Source organism: Bubalus bubalis, chromosome 3, assembly GCF_019923935.1.
Source record: "Bubalus bubalis isolate 160015118507 breed Murrah chromosome 3, NDDB_SH_1, whole genome shotgun sequence".
Taxonomy (NCBI): domain Eukaryota; kingdom Metazoa; phylum Chordata; class Mammalia; order Artiodactyla; family Bovidae; genus Bubalus; species Bubalus bubalis.
In genome coordinates, this window is record NC_059159.1 from 151,314,447 (window position 1) to 151,332,115 (window position 17,669).

Genomic DNA, 17,669 nt, shown 5'->3' on the forward strand with positions numbered 1-17,669 from the left:
TTGCTTAGGAGGCTATAATAAAGAACCCAACCCCCTCTTCTCCTGTCCAGATTTGCCTAAGAGCATAAAAGCTCACTGCTTTGTAAATTAGAAAAAATTAGCATAAAATGGAAGCTATTTAATCTGTGAAGTCACCATGCATGTGAACAATGACCCTGAGTGGTTTTCACAATTTGCCTTCAGGACTGAGTCTTCTGCCAACTTCAGCCTTGTGTAAGTGCTGGGTCCCTCCGCACCTCCTCTGGGTGTGAGGATGATTCAGAGGACTGAGCAAAGTCTGGAACACATACAATGGGCATTGGCATCCTGTTGTTCAGCTGCTCACTTGTGTCTGACTCTTTGTGACCCCATGGACTGCAGCATGCCAGGCTTCCCTGTCCTTCATCATCTCCCAGAGTTTGCCAAAACTCATGTCCATGAGTTAGTGATGCCATCCAGCCATCTTATCCTCTGTTGTCCACTTCTCTTCCTGTTGAAGAAACCAGTACTCAAGAAACCAAGCACCACACTCGGAGAGTTGGAGAACTCAGGTTTATTACACCAGTGGGCCCAGAGGAGTTAACACTCTAAGCTCTGAGCCCTGAACAAAGGGGTTGCAGAGTTTTTATACACGGACAGGCATGTTTAAGTGGTTTTGCAGGGGCTGGGCAATTGCAAAGAGCAGGACAAGGGTGAGGGAGATAAGCTCCAGTTCCTAGTATTGTGAGTCCCCACTTTCTGAGACTATGTGACCTACATGATCCAGACTTTGCAAGGAGAAAGCTGAGTTACAGAGGCAGAAAGAGCAGGAGGTTGTGTAAAATTTTAACTTTTCCTCTTCATTCCTCCATCTTGATGCTTCTATCACTCATTGTAGAAAGCATCATCTCATGTTTTGGTGGGAGATTCAGAGCTCCCCATTGTTTAGAGGGCTATATGGAGCTGTTACCATTTGTAATATTATGGATTCAATTTGAGAGGTTATGAACTGGATAATAGCATTAAGAATACGAGGACCAAACAAGAGCGCCCCAAAGAACATGAAGAGAGGACTGGTTAAAGAGAGAAGCCATGATACTCAGCTTCAGATATTGTTCCAGTTACCCTAGGAATTAGCTAATTTCTCTCTCTTTTTTTATGATTTGTTCCCTTAGCTGTTGGGCTATGTCCCTGACTATTTCTGATTGGTTTACATAAAAGCAGCATTCTTCCTTAAAGAAGAGGCAGAGTCCTCCCTTTTCAGCTGTCAGTAGGTCTAGCCCTCTCCTATTCTGTAAAACCACCTCAGCCAGGGAGTCTAGCTGGTCCTGTAATGAAGAGTACAGCAATAATACCAATTAGGGATAGAAGCCAGGGTTGACAATGAAAATCTATCAATATTTTGATAGCCAGATCCTCAAGCTTCCAACGTGCATTGACCAGCCAGCTGCAAGAGTGTGGCTGGAGTAAGGCTGAAGTATCCTCAAGCTTCTGCCATGCATTGACTAGTCAGCTTCCGGAGTGACTGGAGCAGGGCTCAGCATCCTTCGTGGGTGAGGGCTGTTGTCCTTGGAACTGGACCTTGAGAAGGTTTTGGGGGACCCAAATTGCTTTCCAGGTGTCTTCATCACAGGAAGTTAGTGCCTTCTTGACTCTGGAGTGGTGGATCCAAGGGATGACACCTATAACTCTAATAGCAGTAGGGATTACCAGGACAACTGTGTGAGGACCTGTCCAAACTGGCTGAAGTTTTTTCTTTTTTTCCTCCTAATCTTTAACCCATACCATATCTCCTGGCTGATAGGGATGAACCCAATTTTCCAAAAGAATGGATGTCCTTTCTGAGATTTATCGGGCAATATGACAGAAGACTTTTCCCAGGGCCTGGAGGTGTTGGGACATTTTCAGGTCAGCTGGTTGTTGGTGGTCTCTCTTGAGCTTTTCTATCACTGCGAATGGTCTCCCTTATAAGATCTCTAAGGGAGAATAGCCTGAGGACCTCGGGATGCATTTACAGAGGGAGACGACAGTTCACAGAATGATAAGGCAGTTTGTTTCAGCATTGTCTGGGTCTTGGCTGGGGGATATTCTTGTCGTACTGCTACTTGGAGAAACAAACTTAACAAGAAAGTTAGATATATGGCCCAAAGATTAATAGAAGTAGGAAAGCTGTTGTGTGGCTAGCCAGGAAAACCAGGTCCAGACATTGGTTCATGACATTAGTGTTTCTCTAAGCATGAGAAGATGCAAGAATTTGGACTTATAAAAATCTTTACCTGAAAACCTCTGACTATCCGAAGGCCTGTTTTTCCAGGTTTTTCCTAGAGCACAGAGTGCCTTACTTTTTTGTCTCCACCCTGAACTCCTTTGAAGGGGGTGTTGAAAGTCAACATCTTATAGTGGTCTTAACTTAATCTTTGTTAGAGGCAGCTGGCAAGGGCCAAATTCCAGTCAGCAGGGCTTCTTCAAAGCCACATATTTGACCATGTTTTGGGGGCATTTCATGGTCATTGTGTCCCACAGTGCTGGGAAGGGTCTTTCCCAGGTCTAACAAAGATTCCATTGACAAGCCACTCAATGTGTTGTCACTAGACCAGGCCTTGTAAGTAGCAAACATCTCGGGACCATACCTGTCTTACTAGCCTGTTGGTCCAGGAAAATATTTCCTCTTATTCCTTCTTTTCATATCTAGTGTTACATTATTACAATTATTGATCTCATAAGGAACTGCGTATTAGCATTTTATCACAGGCTTCGTCACACATTTGGTAACGTAAGAAATAATCTTCTGAAGCAACCTACATAGAAAAGAATATAGCTACCAATACTCTTGCCTGGAAAGTCCGGTGGACGGAGGAGCCTGGTGGGCTGCAGTCCATGGAGTCGCTGGAAGTCGGGCACGACTGAGCAACTTCACTTTCAATTTTCACTTTCATGCATTGGAGAAGGAAATGGCAACCCACTCCAGCGTTCTTGCCTGGAGAATCCCAGGGACGGGGGAGCCTGGTGGGCTGCCGTCTATGGGGTCGCACAGAGTCAGACACGACTGAAGCGATTTAGCAGCAGCAGCAGCAGCAGCAAATATTAATAAGGTCACAAGCAAGAATTTAAGTCAAGAACTTTTATTAGGTATAGCCTGGTATACCCTAGGTCATCTGACTCAGTTAAATGATTATAGCCAAGTGCTAATCTCCTGGTTGTACATCATAGAGCATCTGACCTTTATTCAAAGATTGTTTACTGAGATAAGCTTTAGAAACAATCCTAGAGTGTCCTTTTAATAACTTAATTAAATCTTTTAGTAATATAACATAACAAGGAACTGTCTCAGAAGTGAGTCTTAGTAAGCACAGACTTTAATGAACAGAACTAGTACTTAATATTCAATGAAATGTAATTTTTTTCTTTTTTGGAAAACTCACTGTGAGGGTATTAACACTGGAGCCAGGGGAGGCTTTAACCTATCAAATAAAAATGAGGTCTGTCCGGGAGCTAGGAAAAGCCAAGCAACAGTCTTGGATTTCCCATAGCCCTGGCTCGTTGATTTTTAGCTGTTGTTTACCCATTTTTAATTTCCTGATTTAGGAGCAGACTATTGCCATGTTTTAAAAGGACATCAGGATAGCAAAAGTCTAACCATGAGGAGTTATTTTTTGTAGAAGCAGAATGAGCTTCATCTACATGTACCATAATCTTAAATAATGTTTATATACTTTACCAAAGTAACAAAAAGATTTTAAAAACAAATAAAAATCACTTAACGGCAAAGAAATTCATAATCTGTTATTGAAAGCTGCATTCTAAGAAGACTTTGTTCTCTAAACAGCTGCTGCCAAGTCACTTCAGTCGTGTCCGACTCTGTGTGACCCCACAGACGGCAGCCCACCAGGCTCCCCCGTCCCAGGGAGTCTCCAGGCAAGAACACAGGAGTGGGTTGCCATTTCCTTCTCCCATGCATGAAAGTGAAAAGTGAAAGTGAAGTCGCTCAGTCGTGTCTGACCCTCAGCGACCCCATGGACTGCAGCCCATCAGGCTCCCCCATCCTTGGGATTTTCCAGGCAAGAGCACTGGAGTGGGGTGCCATTGCGTTCTCGTCTCTAAACAGAGAGAAGACCAAATTCCAGTCTGGTACCAGTAAAAGGTTGTTGCTGAACAAAAAGACACCAGGATTCTTGGCCTCCGAGGAGAAGAATTCAATCCGGGGCCAGAGATGAGGCTTGATCGCTCAGAGCTTTTGTGTAATAAAGTTTTATTAAAGTATAAAGGAGATACAGAAAGCTTCTGACATAGGCATCAGAAAGGGGCAGAAAGCGTACCTCCCTGCTAGTCTTCAGCTGGATGTTATATAGTCACTCAGTTCAGCTCAGTCGCTCAGTCGTGTCTGACTCTTTGTGACCCCATGAATCGCACCACACCAGGCCCCCCGTCCATTACCAACTCCCAGAGTTCACTCAAACTCATATCCAGTGAGTCAGTGATACCATCCAGCCATCTCATCCTCTGTCGTCTCCTTCTCCTCCTGCCCCCAATCCCTCCCAGCATCAGAGTCTTTTCCAATGAGTCAACTCTTTGCATGAGGTGGCCAAAGTATTGGAGTTTCAGTTTTAGCATCAGTCCTTCCAATGAACACCCAGGACTGATCTAGTAGTCTGTTAATGAAACAAAGGAATGTCTTAAAACTCAGAATGGCACCAGGCCCCTCATCCATAAGATGCATTTTGGGATAATCTTGGCACCGGATGATTCATCCTGGGCCATAAAATGATTGACCTGAATCTTGTAGGAGGGCAGATTACCATACAAATAGTTTCGTTTACATAGATTAAGGGAACAATATCTGAGTATAACATACTGGTTTGTCAAGTAGGTTCTGAGCCATTAGGCAGAACTGACTTAAAGACAGAGTTTGGGGTAAATGCATAGTACATTAACATAGCTTAAGACAAACATTTCCATAAGAAAAATGCATTGGTTAACTCAAGGTTTGAGAATAGTTAGCTTTAGGTGAAACCAGGTGTCATTATGGCAACACAGTATTTTAAGAGAAACCTCCTTTAAATTTGTATAGAGAAGGAAAAAAAATATCACTAGTTTGTTTCCTCCTGACGCTTAAGAGAGATAAAAATGTCTGACTGCTGCTGCTGCTGCTGCTAAGTCACTTCAGTCGTGTCCGACTCTGTGCGACCCCATAGACGGCAGCCCACCAGGCTCCCCCATCCCTGGGATTCTCCAGGCAAGAACACTGGAGTGGGTTGCCATTTCCTTCTCCAATGCATGAAAGTGAAAAGTGAAAGTCAGGTCGCTCAGTTGTGTCCGACTCTTAGCGACCCCATGGACTGCAGCCCACCAGGCCCCTCCATCCATGGGATTTTCCAGGCAAGAGTACTGGAGTGGGAAAATGTCTGACACTTGCAGCCTATTTCCTCCATTTGGAGACCCCTGGCCTTCCTGCCCAGAGAGGGCAATGGCAACCCACTCTAGTACTCTTGCCTGGAAAATCCCATGGACAGAGGAGCCTGGTAGGCTGCACTCCATGGGGTCGCTAAGAGTAGGACACGACTGAGCGACTTCACTTTCACCTTTCACTTTCATGCATTGGAGAAGGAAATGACAACCCATTTCAATGTTCTTGCCTGGAGAATCCCAGGGATGGGGGAGTCTGGTGGGCTGCCGGCTATGGGGTCGCACAGAGTTGGACACGACTGGAGTGACTTAGCAGCAGTAGCAGCAGCAGCAGGCCTTCCTGCCTGTTACCCTCTCACCAGCTTACTGTTAATAACAAAATTTGTTTATCTGTTTAATCTTAGAAAGTCTTTTCCATAAATCTTGAAGAACTAGCAGTTCTTCTAGCAGTTCTCTTAGCAGTATTCTTCTAAAGGCATGAGAGTAAAATCATAGAAGGCATGTTTAAAATCTGATTCTATTGCAATTGACAAAGAAACCTGGTCATTGTGATAGGTAACACTTTAATATGATAACTAGAATTATAATTAACCATATTCTATCAGGGCATATCAGATCTATAGGAATTTTACATAATTTTAGGATATCTATATTAGTAATATCAACCATACAGTATAACCTGAAAAGATTTATCACCCCTTTAAAAGTACTTCTTATGTAATTTAACATGTCCAATGAACCAAGGTAGCTTAATAGCTCTTTGGAATGTCTCAGGGTCCCTCTGAAGCATCCCAAAGTTAGCTAGAAGTCAAGTTATATTGGAAGTTTTGTCAATAAATGTCAAAAGGGTTTATAACATTCAGTCAGGGAGGATCATATAAGTTACTTTGAAATAAGAGTTACTCACTTTGCCAAAGTTAACAAAGATTTCAAAGGTAAATATAGAACAGATCAATTAAGAGGTAAAGAAACTTAAATCTATTATTAAGAGCAGTTCAGCATCTGAAGAAAATATGTCCTCTTAACCGAGAGAAAGGCCAAATTCAAGTTTTTGCACCAGCTTACTTTAAACTTATTTAGGTAAACTTAATTAAACATATTTTAAACTTAGTCAATCCTAACCATACACAAAACTTTTTTTTCAGGGTTCACTTTCCACAAACCTTCTAATCACTTTTTGTAACAACCACCTGTAAGTCAGACCTACTTTCTTTTCCCTTCATAAAATGTAATTTTATTTTTTGTACCTTTTTTATTAAAAACATACATCCTATTTTCCTTATTAGATTAGCAAACAAACATTAATACTAGATATTTAATATTGAATATTTCCCAGTTCACGTGAATCTGAAATTCATTTAGGTTAACTTTTCTTGTATTTAGAATTGTTTGCTTTGTAAGTGCTTACATTGTTGCTGCTGCTGCTGCTGCTAAGTCACTTCAGTCATGTCCGATTCTGTGCGACCCCATAGACGGCAGCCCACCAGGCTCCTCCGTCCATGGAATTCTCCAGGCAAGAACACTGGAGTGGGTTGCCATTTCCTTCTCCAATGCATGAAAGGGAAAAGTGAAAGTGAAGTTGTTCCATCATGCCCGACTTCCAGCGACCCCATGGACTGAAGCCCACCAGGCTCCTCCATCCATGGGATTTTCCAGGCAAGAGTACTGGAATGGGTGGCCATTGCCTTCTCCAGCTTACATTGTTAGGCCAATTAAATTAGAACTCATTTAACTTTAACAATATTATCAGAAAAAGACATACACTGAGACATACATAAATCCAGACAGATAGACAGAAATCTTATAGTTTTCTGTTTGAGATTTAAAATATCTCTTTGACCCCCTTGTTTTTTCCTTGCTTGAACTTCTAATTTGCCCAAGGCTGAGGTCTCAGGCAAAGTGGGCTGTGTATTTCAAGGACATGGAAAGGGTTAACATCAAGCTTTTCCCTAGGCAGGCCTTTTAACAAGCTAGTTGTTTTTAATTGCATATGCAAAAAGAATTGGTTTTGCAGTTTCCAAAAGAAAAATTTCTCTCACTCTATTCAATCAGCAATCACACAATCACAATCACTCAGAGGCTATCACAATGCCTCCTTTCTTCCAAGTCTCCAGTTTTCCTTAACTGTTGCTCCTGTCCTGGGAGCTCCAAGGAAGTTATCAGTCACAATGCCTCCCTATCTGATGCTCCCTTCCTGGGAACTTCAAGAAGATGATCAGTTTCTTCTCCTACCCGTTGGGATAGGACCTAACTGGGGACTGGCTCCGGGGCCTTACCTGATCCTGTGGCCATTCCTGGTGAGGTGGTCCGACCCTCCAATGAGTATGGTTGGGGCTCGGCCATTCAGGAGTCAGAACACTGGTCCGAAAGAGAACCCAGAATACCATCAGGTGGTGCACCTCCTCATTCCTCTCTGGGTTCCTTCACTCCAGCCCAGCAGACCCACCAGTCTGGTGGCTCAAGGGGCCTGTATGGCTGGAATCTCTCTGGGGCCTCCAGAAATGTTGCAGAAACCAGTACTCGAGAAACCAAGCACCACACTCAGACAGTTGGAGAACTCAGGTTTATTATGCCAGTGGGCCCAGAGGAGTTAACACTCTAAGCTCTGAGCCCTGAACAAAGGGGTTGCAGAGTTTTTATACATGGACAGGCATGTTTAAGTGGGTTTGCAGGGGCTGGGCAATTGCAAAGAGCAGGACAAGGGTGAGGGAGATAAGCTCCAGTTCCTAGTATTGTGAGTCCCCACTTTCTGAGACTATGTGACCTACATGATCCAGACTTTGTAAGGAGCATGCTGAGTTACAGAGGCAGAAGGAGAAGGAGGTTATGTCAAGTTTTAACTTTTCCTCTTCACTTCTGCCTTCAGTCTTTCCCAGGATCAAGGTCTTTTCCAATGAGTCATCTCTTCCCATCAGGTGGCCAAAGTATTGGAGCTTCAGCTTCAGCATCAGTCTAACCAAAGTTGATCTCAAAGTTGAAAACCTTTTGAGCAAGTATTCCATGAGTGAATGTGCTCCTAATGTGTGTCCATATATACTACTGCTAATCTATATATAAAAAATTGGCAAAGCGTAGCTTTTGCTTCTCTGCCTTGGATGTCAATTAAATTCAGTATAAGTTCACCCAGCTAGAGTATTTGCAGTGACTCTGTGCTAATGATAATGCTGAGATAATAGGTGAGCTTCCCTGAAGGCTCAGACAGTAAAGAATCTACCTGCTTGTGCTAATAGGAGGTGAAGAATTTTTAATTCCAGGAGAGATGATTTCTGGTTCTCAAGGAAAAATGTCACATCAACTGGCCCTTGGAAGCTCTTCTTGTAGGAGTAATTCACAAATCATTCCATTATTACCCTTGTTCACCTTTTATGTTCCAAGCAGTGAGCAGGCTCCTCAGCAGGCTCCAGACCCCTCCTCCATCATTGCAGATGAAGAGTTAGACTTCTGAGTGTAAAGAAAATAAAATGTTACCTGCTCTTCCAGTTCTACAAAGATCAAGACATTAGTCACTGCAGCTGCTCAAAGACAGTGCACCTGAGGGGAAATTCAGAATGGAGAAAAACCGGAAGCAGTCTGTGCTTTGGGTACCCATCCCTAAATAGCTAAGATGCATATCTAAGGAAAACTTTCAATGACCCCAAATTCTTGCTTCTTTTCATATACAGAAAAGCACTAAAATCATTAACTTGAGATGTTTATTCTTTAGGATTAGCAGTAATCTGATGTCAACTCCATGATGATTCATTTTTTGCTTGGTTTTGTTTTCCAGCAAAAACCTCATATATATCCTGGCTTCTCCCCTACTGCTTCAGAACAGTTTCTCAGAGCTGAAAGACTGTCTCCCAGGCTATAATCTTCAGTAAGACCCTGAACATACTCAACTCATGGATCTCACATTGTGTGTGATTTTTGTAAGTCAACATGAGTGATAGGTCATCCTTGGGCACAAAGGAAAGATAAAGAATTGTTTTTCTAGTTGAAACACTTTCTTATCAGAAAGTTGATGCATACATGTTGTAAAAGATACAAAGAATGCCTGAAATGTATAAAATGAGCTCCACCTGCCCCTTTACTGTTCAGGGAAGGTACTTATTGACCCTACAGAGCACCTCTCTTATTGGAAAAGTTCGTTCTTTTCAAAGAAAAGATATCCTTGAGAATAGCTGTTCATACACATTTTACCTACTCTGTGGAGCAAACTTTGTTTTTTTAAGTCAATATTTGCTTTACCAGTATGAAAAGGCAAAGATATGACACTGAAAGATGCACTCCCCAGGTCGGTAGGTGCCCAATATGCTACTGGAGATCAGTGGAGAAATAACTCCAGAAAGAATGAAGAGATGGAGCCAAAGCAAAAACAACACCCAGCTGTGGATGTGGACTGGTGATGGAAGCAAAGTCCGAAGCTTTAAAGAGCAATATTACATAGGAACCTGGAATGTCAGGTCCATGAATCAAGGCAAATTGGAAGTGGTCAAACAGGAGATGGCAAGAGTGAACATTGACATTTTAGGAATCAGTGAATTAAAATAGACAGGAAGGGGTGAATTTAATTCAAATGACCATTATATCTACTACTGTGGGCAAGAATACCTTAGAAAAAGTGGAGTAACCCTCATAGTCAACAAAAACAGTCTGAAATGCAGTCAGATCAGATCAGTCGCTCAGTCGTGTCCGACTCTTTGCGACCCCATGAATCGCAGCACGCCAGGCCTCCCTGTCTATCACCAATTCCCAGAATTCACTCAGACTCACGTCCATCGAGTCAGTGATGCCATCCAGCCATCTCATCCTCTGTTGTCCCCTTCTCCTTTTGCCCCCAATCCCTCCCAGCATCAGTCTTTTCCAATAGGTCAACTCTTCGCATGAGGTGGCCAAAGTACTGGAGTTTCAGCTTTAGCATCATTCCTTCCAAAGAGATCCCAGGGCTGATCTCCTTCAGAATGGACTGGTTGGATCTCCTTGCCATCCAAGGGACTCTCAAGAGTCTTCTCCAACACCACAGTTCAAAAGCATCAATTCTTTGGCGCTCAGCCTTCTTCACAGTCCAACTCTCACATCCATACATGATCACAGGAGAAACCATAGCCTTGACTAGACAAACCTTTGTTGGCAAAGTAATGTCTCTGCTTTTCAATATGCTATCTAGGTTGGTCATAACTTTCCTTCCAAGGAGTAAGCGTCTTTTAATTTCATGGCTGCAGTCACCATCTGTAGTGATTTTGGAGCCCAGAAAAATAAAGTCTGACACTGTTTCCACTATTTCCCCATCTATTTCCCATGAAGTGGTGGGACCGGATGCCATGATCTTCGTTTTCTGAATGTTGAGCTTTAAGCCAACTTTTTCACTCTCCACTTTCACTTTCATCAAGAGGCTTTTGAGTTCCTCTTCACTTTCTGCCATAAGGGTGGTGTCATCTGCATATCTGAGGTTATTGATATTTCTCCCGGCAATCTTGATTCCAGCTTGTGCTTCCTCCAGTCCAGCGTTTCTCATGATGTACTCTGCATAGAAGTTAAATAAACAGGGTGACAATATACAGCCTTGACGAACTCCTTTTCCTATTTGGAACCAGTCTGTTGTTCCATGTCCAGTTCTAACTGTTGCTTCCTGACCTGCATATAGGCTTCTCAAGAGGCAGGTCAGGTGGTCTGGTATTCCCATCTCTTTGAGAATTTTCCACAGTTTATTGTGATCCACACAGTCAAAGGCTTTGGCATAGTCAATAAAGCAGAAATAGATGCTTTTCTGGAACTCTCTTGCTTTTTCCATGATCCAGTGGATGTTGGCAATTTGCTCTCTGGTTCCTCTGCCTTTTCTAAAACCAGCTTGAACATCAGGAAGTTCACGGTTCACATATTGCTGAAGCCTGGCTTGGAGAATTTTGAGCATTACTTTACTAGCATGTGAGATGAGTGCAATTGTGCAGTAGTTTGAGCATTCTTTGGCATTGCCTTTCTTATGGATTGGAATGAAAACTGACCTTTTCCAGTCCTGTGGCCACTGCTGAGTTTTCCAAATTTGCTGGCATATTGAGTGCAGCACTTTCACAGCATCATCTTTCAGGATTTGGAATAGCTCAGCTGGAATTCCATCACCTCCACTAGCTTTGTTCGTAGTGATGCTTTCTAAGGCCCACTTGACTTCACATTCCAGCTTGTCTGGTTCTAGGTCAGTGATCACACCATCATGATTATCTGGGTCGTGAAGATCTTTTTTGTACAGTTCTTCTGTGTATTCTTGCCATCTCTTCTTAATATCTTCTGCTTCTGTTAGGTCAATACCATTTCTGTCCTTTATCGAAATAAGGGACAGTAATGGTATGGACCTAACAGAAAATTAATTTTCAGACATTAAAACTGAAATGCAGTACTTAGGTGCAATCTCAAAAATGACAGAATGATCTCTGTTGGTTTCCAAGGTAAACCATTCAGTATCACAGTACTCCAAGTTTAAGTCCCAACCACTAATGCCAAAGAAGCTGAAGTTGAGCAGTTCTGTGAAGACCTACAAAACCATCTAAAATGAACACCAAAAAAAAGATGTCCTTTTCATCATAGTGGATTGGAATACAACAGTAAGAAGTCAAGAGATACCTGGAATAACAGGCAAGTTTGGCCTTGGAGTACAAAATGAAGCAGGCAAAGGCTGACAGTTTTGCCCAAAGAATGCACTGGTCATACCAAACACCCTCTTCCAACAACAGAAGAGAAGACTCTACACGTGGACATCACCAGATGGTCAACACCAAAATCAGATTGATTATATTCTTTGCAGCCAAAGATGGAGAAGCTCTATACAGTCAGCAAAAATAAGACCAGGAGCTGACTATGACTCAGATCATGAACTCCTTATTGCCAAATTCAGATGTAAATTGAAGAAAGTAGGGAAAACCACTAGACCATTCATGTATGACCTAAATCAAATCCCTAATGATTATACAGTGGAATTGAGAAATAGATTTAAGGGACTAGATCTTAAAGAACTATGGGTGGAGGTTAGTAATATTAGAATTGTGTGTGAAGTACAGCCATGTCCACTGGAGGTGACAGTCATTGTTCCCTGGGGGGGCGACCACTCCCACCACCTTGGAAAAGCTCATGACCCCCATCTCCTTGGCCTTGAAGATGTAGGATCTGTTGGCACCAACTCCCCTGGGATCCCTGCCGTCTCTCCCTCCCCTGGGGTGGGTTTACTCATTTTTTTGATCTCTCTGAACTTAATATGTTGAAAGTTTAAAGGTTGGCCATGCATGTGCATGGCCCACAGTCTGCATATGGTGGACAGTGAGAAGGCCATCTCACCCCTGCCCCAGGCCCCAGGTGTGCTCTGCGTCGAGGCTGAGGTGCACTGAGATGCCTCCTGCTCCCATGGCAGGCCCAGTAGGCCCTTCATCTTCTCTTTCAGAAAATCAGGGGACGTTGACCCCAGAGCAGTCATGGGAACCGACCTGTGTTGGGGTTTCCTAAATGTTGGGCCCTGTTCTCATGACCCCACCCGGGGCGGGGAGGAAGATAGCAGGGACCCCAGGGGAGCTGGAGCTGACAGATCCTACATTTTCAAACACATCTCCACTATTTTATATGCCATCTAGGTTTGTCGTGCATCTTTTAATTTCATGGCTGCAGTCACCATCCACAGTGATTTGGGAACCCAAGAAAATAAAGTCTGTTACTGTTTCCATTGTTTCGGCATACTAGCAGATAACAAACATCCAGAAGGTGTTGCCTGTGGCCAGAAGAAAACCAGCACATTGTACAGGAGGCGGTGATCAAAACCAAAAAGGCCAAATGGTTGTCTGAGGAGGCCTCACAAATAGCTGAGGAAAGAAGAGAAGCGAAATGCAAAGGAGAGAAAGAAAGATATACCCAGGGGAATGCAGAGTTCCAAAGAATAGCACTGTGAGATAACAAAGCCTTCCTCAATGATCAGTGCAGAGAAATAGAGGAAAACAATAGAATGGGAAAAACTAGAGATCTCTTCAAGAAAATTAGAGAAACCAAAGGAACATTTCATGCAAAGATGGACACAATAAAGGACAGAAGTGGTATGAACCTAGCAGAAGCAGAAGATATTAAGAAGAGGTGGCAAGAATACACAGAAGAACTGTACAGAAAATATCTTAATGACGAGATAACCATGATGGTGTGACCACTCACCTGAGCCAGACGTCCTGGAATGCAAAGTCAAGTGGGCCTTAGGAAGCATCACTGTGAACAAAGCTAGTGGAGGTGATGGAATTCCAGTTGAGCTATTTTAAATCTTAAAAGATGATGCTGTGAAAGTGCTGCACTCAATATGCCAACAAATTTGGAAAACTCAGCAGTGGCCACAGGACTGGAAAAGGTCAGTTTTCATTCCAATCCCAAAGAAGGGCAATGCTGAAGAATGCTCAAACTACTGCACAATTGCACTCATCTCACACACTAGCAAAGTAATGCCAAAATTCTCCAAGCTAGGCTTCAACAGCACATGAACCAAGAACTTCAAGATGTTCAAGCTGGATTTAGAAAAGGCAGAGGAATCAGAGATCAAATTAACACCATTCATTGGATCATAGAGAAAGCAAGAGAATTCCATAAACACCTCTGCTTCATTGACTATGCTAAAGCCTTTGACTGTGTGGATGACAACAAACTATAAAATTCTTAAAGAGATAAGAATACCAGACCACCTGATCTGCCTCCTGAGAAATCTGTATGCAGGTCAAGAAGCAACAGTTAAAACTGGACATGGAAAAATGGACTGGTTCAAAATTGGGAAAGGCATACTTCAAGGCTGTATAATGTCACCTGCTTATTTAACTTTTATATAGTGTACATCATGAGAAATGCCAGGCTGCTTGAAGCTCAAGCTGGAATCAAGATTGCCAGGAGAAATATTAATACCTCAGATATGCAGATGACACCACCCTTATGGCAGAAAATGAAGAGGAACTAAAGAGCCTCTTGATAAAAGTGAAAGAAGAGAGTGAAAAAGCTGGCTTAAAACTCAACATTCAGAAAACTAAGATCATGGCATCTGGTCCCATCACTTCATGGCAAATAGATGGGGTAACAATGGAAACAGTGACAGAATTTATTTTCTTGGGCTCCAAAATCACTGTAGATGGTGGCTGCAGCAATGAAATTAAAAGATGCTTTCTCCTTGGAAGAAAAGCTATGACACACCTAGTCAGCATATTAAAAACGAGAGGCATTACTTTGCTGACAAAGGTCTGTCTAGTCAAAGCTTTGGTTTTTCCAATAGTCATGTATGGATGTGAGAATTGGACCATAAAGAAAGCTGAGGACTGAAGAACTAATACTTTTGAACTGTGGTGTTGGAGAAGGCTCTTGGACTACAAGGAGATCAAACCAGTCAATCCTAAAGGAAATTAGTCCTGAATTCATTGGAAGAACTGATGCTGAAGCTGAAACTCCAATATTTTGGCTACCTGATGCAAAGAACTGGGTCATTGGAAAAGACCCTGATGCTGGGAAAGATTGAAGGCAGGATGAGAAGGGACGATAGAGGATGAGATGGTTGGATGGCATCACCAACTTGATGGACATGAGTTTGAGCAAGCTTCGGGAGTTGGTGATGGCCAGGGAAGGCTGGCATGCTGTAGTCCATGGAGTCACAAAGAGTTGGACATGACTGAGCAACTGAACTGACTGAACTGACTTGGTTTATCAAAGTTACAAATTTAATATTAGTGAATTCTAAAGTTGTAAAAACCTAGTTCTTCTTTAAGCAAACATAATTCATATTATTTTATTCCAAAATCTAGCCAATCTTTAAATAAACTTTAATGATATACTTTTATATAACCTAAGTCTCCTTAAGCATTTAACAATATACTTGATTTACATCAACTATACACCAATTTAAGAAAAGCAAAAATTTGATTTCCTGCATAAGTACTTTAGTTGTTTGATTAATTAACAAAATTTTCCCAAGTAGTCATCAATCTTCATAGATTCATAAATTATAAGTTCTTTTACATGGTAATAATGTTTACAAAGTTAAAGGTTTTCTTTGAAAATTAAAAATAGTCTAATCAGTTATTTAATTACGCATTTTAAACTAAAATTGCAAGATTGTTGGGCCCTAAATATCCTAAACTTCAAAAATACATAAAATACTAAGTATGCACAAAAATATTAACACTATATTCTTGATTTATGAATCAGGTCTACACCTGCTTTTAACATTTTTTAAAACTGATTTTTATTAGCATATAGTTGATTTACAATGTTATGTTTTCTACTGTACAGCAGAGTGAGTCAGTTATTTATATACATATATCCACTATTAGATTCTTTTCCTATATGGGTCATTACAGGGTATTGAGTAGAATTCCCTGTGCTAAATAGTATGTCCTTATTATTTATCTATTTTATATATAATAATTTAAATACTAGTATTTTTAACTCTTTCTCAACTGTGTTAGACTCTTTGCAACTCCATGGACTGTAGCCCACTAGGCTCTTCTGTCCATGGAATTCTCCAGGGAAGAATATTGGATTGGGTAGCCATTCCCTTCTCCAGGGGACCTTCCTGACCCAGGGACTGAGCCGGGGTCTCCTGCATTGCAGGCAGATTCTTTACCATCTGAGCCACCAGGGAAGCCCTTGGACTAAGACACATTGACACTGTAAAGACACAAGAATGTGATCCCACCTGAATGGCATGAAGTAACCATCCCAAGCACGATATTCTCTCAGCTCCAGAAAATCCAGATGATCCTTCTCAAAATGAGGGACATATTTCTGTGCCAAAGGATCTCCCAGCCCATGTTTTGATCAGTCAAGTTGTACACTATCTAATTCTCCTATCTTAAGATTGGCAGCCTCCCCCTTAAGATTGTTCTTAACATCCTTTCGAGGTTTTGTATTTTTTTTTTAATCTTTGTCTTTTGTGACTCTTTAGATATTTAAGTGATGTTACTTGGAGTCTATCTAACTCTGTACCCACAAATTCCCAGGTCCTTTGAAGGAATTCAGGAACACCACCCCAAAATATGCTTCTTTGGTATATTGATTATTTTGATCTGAAGGCACTTGAACAAAGCAAGTGCTTATCTGCCTAAAGACAAATCCCCCCAAAAGAACTCAGTTGCCATTAATTCCCTCCCAGGAGTTTTTCACCCAGCAGGGAAAATTAATTCTTATCATGGGAGAAGAGACTGGAAGTCACCACCACACTCAGACAAATGACCATAACTTCCATCTGTTTGATTCTTTTTTTTCTTGTATTTGTTGTTATTTTAAAATAATTTACTCTCCCCTAAAACGTTCATATCCCTTCTTCCCTGCCCATATGAAGATAGTATATAAGATCTCAAATCTCATCACCATTTTGGGTATTCACTTTTTTTCCCTGAGACTCCTCCAATCTTGTGATGTTAAAAATAAGTTATTTGGGGGATGTCCTTGGTGCCCTAGTGGCTAAGACTCCATGTTCCCAATGCAGGGAGCCCAGGTTTGATCTTGGGTCAGGGAAACAGATACGTGATACAACTAAGAATTGGCATGCTGGACCTAAAAATCCTGCGTACCTCATGAAAATCAAAGACCCCGAGTACTGCAACTAGGACCTGGCACAGCCAAATAAATAAATATATTTTCTTAACAATAAATTAATTTACATACTTTTTGTTCTGGTTACTGTGTCTGTTGTCAGTGTGTTTCATAGATCCAGCTAGGGCAAGTCTTTATCCCTCTACCCCTTCTAAACACAAAGACAGTTTGGAGAGACAGATACATAGTGAGGGGAGAGGGGTATCTTCCCTCACCTGCCCCATCAGTAAAACAGACCCTAAAAATCAAGAGTTGCAGTGTCCCTTCCTGTCTCTCACAGGAGCTGGCCTGTGATCTGGGCCCAGGAGGACAGATGAGGGACATACCAACATTACAGGCAGACGACCCTAGGCTCCCTGGCCACTGCCCCACCCCCCTGCCATCCTCATCTCTCTGTTGTTAATGTGCCCTTTGTTTTCCAGATGCCAGGGAGATTTTTCTTCCTCAATCACTTTAAGCAGTTTTATTATGATATAGAGAAGGAAATGGCAACCCACTCCAGTATTCTTGCCTAGAGAATCCTGTGGACGGAGGAGCCTGGTGGGCTGCTGTCCATGGGGTTGCTCAGAGTCGGACACGACTGAAGCGACTTAGCATGCATGCATGCATTGGAGAAGGAAATGGCAACCCACTCCAGTGTTCTTGCCTGGAGAATCCCAGGGACGGGGGAGTCTGGTGGTCTGCCTCTATGGGATCGCACAGAGTCGGACATGACTGAATCGACTTAGCAGTAGCAGCAGCATTAT